The sequence below is a fragment of the Littorina saxatilis genome, linkage group LG10 (assembly GCF_037325665.1).
Source record: "Littorina saxatilis isolate snail1 linkage group LG10, US_GU_Lsax_2.0, whole genome shotgun sequence".
Classification (NCBI taxonomy): Eukaryota; Metazoa; Mollusca; class Gastropoda; order Littorinimorpha; family Littorinidae; genus Littorina; species Littorina saxatilis.
Window position 1 is genome coordinate 35,906,484 of NC_090254.1, and position 3,554 is coordinate 35,910,037.

General features: G+C 42.2%; 1 protein-coding gene and 1 long non-coding RNA gene across 2 annotated transcripts in view; both read left to right on the plus strand.

Annotated features, from left to right (window-relative positions):
* Positions 1-3,554, plus strand: part of LOC138978690 (uncharacterized) — a 422,724-nt gene that overhangs the window by 373,391 nt on the left and 45,779 nt on the right. The gene's annotated exons all lie outside the window — the stretch shown is intronic.
* Positions 1-3,554, plus strand: part of LOC138978685 (H(+)/Cl(-) exchange transporter 6-like) — a 59,797-nt gene that overhangs the window by 46,070 nt on the left and 10,173 nt on the right. The gene's annotated exons all lie outside the window — the stretch shown is intronic.

Here is a 3,554-nt window from a genome sequence, read left to right on the forward strand (position 1 = left end):
GAAAAAGTGTGCAGGTTTATATGTCCGTCAAATGACGTCACAGCAGTGGGTGGAAAAGCCGCGCGAGATGAGACGAGGGAGGCTGTCGGTGGGAGGTGAAAAGAAGAGCGCACGCACCGTGTATGTGACCACGCCTTTGCTCGTGCGAGCTTGTAGGAAGCTGTCCTGCCTAGTGCGCGAGACACCCTCCGACACCGTCACTTGCGACAGAAATTGAATAGATTAGTAAAAGCGACTTTTCCTTCTCCATTAGATTCATTTACGTCCTTGGGCTTGGAGCAAAGAAAACAAAGTCCAGCGTTGTTGCAAAGAGGAGTTCGTGGTGAGCCGAGACCACGAAGATTTAGTTTCCAGAGCGGGGGCGGGATAATTGTCCTAGGATGGGAACTGTTAAGGGAAAAATACTTAATGGAAGCTAAAATAATTTTGAAGGGGTAGTAGGCTGCTTCGGTTGATCTTTAGGAGGCGTGGGAGCAAAATTTGGACAAAGATTCCGGTTACTTAGCAACTGTTTACACATTGCAGAAACGTGACTGATATTGTCGTGTGGGATATTTTCAGCGCACAGTATTTACAAAACATTTAAGTGTTGTCACATTGAAATTCTATTGCAATTAACTTTCTTACATGGTTTTGTGTCTGCGCTCTTTTTCAGCCCCTCTTTCCCTCCCCTCCCCCTCTTCTTCTTCCCCTCCTTTTCTCTCTCAGGCTCTCTGTCCCACCCACCCTCTCTCCCTCTCGCTCTCTCTCTCTCTGTACATCTCTATTTCTCTTGCTCTCTCACTCTCTCTCTCTCAGTTTCTCTCTCACCCTCTCCCCCCCCCCCTCTCTTTCTCTCCCCCTCTCTCTCTATTTATCGTTCACTCACGCAACATGCATGCGGTCCAGAACTTGTGAGATCGTTAGTCTTTGGTAGAAGCAGGATCTTCTTTTTACATTTAGTCAAGTTTTGACTACATGTTTTAACATAGAGGGGGAATCGAGACGAGGGTCGTGGTGTATGTGTGTGTGTGTATCTGTCTGTCTGTCTGTGCGTGTGTGTGTGTAGAGCGATTCAGACCAAACTACTGGACCGATCTTTATGAAATTTGACATGAGAGTTCCTGGGAATGATATCACCTGAAGGTTTTTCTTTTTTTCGATAAATACCTTTGATGACGTCATATCCGGCTTTTTGTAAAAGTTGAGGCGGCACTGTCACACCCTCATTTTTTAATCAAATTGATTGAAATTTTGGCCAAGCAATCTTCGACAAAGGCCGGACTTCGGTATTGCATTTCAGCTTGGTGTCTTAAAAATTAATAAATGACTTTGGTCATTAAAAATCTGAAAATTGTAAAAAAAAATTTTTATATAAAACGATCCAAATTTACGTTCATCTTATTCTTCATCATTTTCTGATTCCAAAAACATATAAATATGTTATATTTGGATTAAAAACAAGTTCTGAAAATTAAAAATATAAAAATTATGATCAAAATTAAATTGTCGAAATCAATTTAAAAACACTTTCATCTTATTCCTTGTCCGTTCCTGATTCCAAAAACATATAGATATGATATGTTTGGATTAAAAACACGCTCGGAAAGTTAAAACGAAGAGAGGTACAGAAAAGCGTGCTATCCTTCTCAGCGCAACTACTACCCCGCTCTTCTTGTCAATTTCACTGCCTTTGCCACGAGCGGTGGACTTACGATGCATGCTCCGAGTATACGGTCTTGCTGAAAAATTGCATTGCGTTCAGTTTCATTCTGTGAGTTCGACAGCTTGACTAAATGTTGTATTTTCGCCTTACGCAACTTGTATTTTTTTGTTTTGTTTTGTGTGTGGTTACTGTAGTATTATTTTTATTTTTATTCGTCTTCTTTTTCATCTTCCTTTTTTTCTCTTTTTTTTCTGTTATTATTATTATTATTTTTTTTTTTAAAATATTTATATATAATCGTTTCATTTCATGTTTGACTGATGCATTGACGTACTTCAAAGTCTGTCTTTAACTGACACATTGACATGCTTCAAGACCGGGGTTTGGCTGGTAGATTGAAGCGCCCCAAGAATGATGGACTTTGATTGATATATTCTTGTGCTTCCAAAAATGTGTTTTGCTGATTGCTTCAAGTACTTCAGAGACTGTTTTTAGCTGATTAATTGAAGTATTTCAAAGACTGCGTTTGACTGATAGATTAAAGGGACGGGGAATGCTGGCCGATGTGAATGCGTGATATATTGTTTAAAAAATTTCCATCTCACACGGCATAAATAAATCCCCGCGCCTTGAATATGTGCGCGATATAAATTGCATGAAAAAAAAATTTAAAATAAAAAAATCCCTGCGCTTAGAACTGTACCCACGGAATACGCGCGATATAAGCCTCATATTGATTGATTGATAAAGTGCTCGAAGACTGCGTTTTACATACATTGAGACTCGACGTTGATTATTAAATTAGGATTGTATTATAGCGATATAAGACACTTTCACCGCCTTACGAAAGGGGAACTCACAAGAGCCATTTACAGGCATGAGACCAAGGGTAGGGCGGATGGTGGCGAGAGAGGTGAAGGGACGGGGAATGTTTACAGTGCCGTGTGCCGGGCTGTGCATGTGAGCAGTGCCCGCCAATGGTTAGCTCAGGCACCGTCGCGACAGACGCGCCTTAGTTCTATGTAGGAAAATGCAGCGCGCTATTCTGGCCATCTGGCCAACTGTCGTCCTCATCTCTAAGGCAGACTAATACCAAGAGGTGTAAGTTACACCCGCCTGCAGGCTCAGGCATTTTCAAACGCTCGACTCAAGACTGTTTAGACTTGTGCAGCCCTAGACAGTGAAAGGACTCTGGTAAGCATATTGACCTCCACTCAGCGCTGTCAAAGTTGTAGTCAACGCGGAAACCAACAGTTATCATCCCAAGCAAGGCTCTATTGATGAGTTTGGCATATGTATGGCATTGTAAACCTCGAGTATTGACTGACTTTGATGACATAGACAGTAGGAATCCAGGTAATTCAAACTTCAGTCCCGTTAGCATGGATGGGATTCTTCCGGTATATGCCGGAAATCCGGATTCGTTATTGTCTGTGGTGACGTGTTTTTTGGTTGTTAATTATACAAATCCTTCAGCGTCTGGGGTCCCCCAGACCCCCCCCCCCCTTACAATTCTTCAGGATTCATAACGTTTTTCAGTCCCACCCATGCTTTTGATGCATAGAGTATACGCGCTACCGTAACTGTGAGCCTGTTGTAAATCTAATAGACGAAATCCGAAAATAACTCTGTCGGGTTTGTTTTGGTTGCGGAAGAGTGAATACCCTTGCGCAAACCTCTGACAAAATACTGAAGGCGCCAATCCTTAGCAAAGGTTGTTTCGGAAACACACGAACAGGAGCGCCAGTTTCCGACACGCCCCTCGCTAGTGATTGGCCCTTCCAATTTTTGTAAGATGATTGGCAAGGGTATTCACTCTTCCACAGTCCATACAAACCCGACAGAGTTATTTCCGAAAATCGTCTATTGGAGTCAATGTTTTGATAGCAGGTCGAGTCCATGCCAAGCA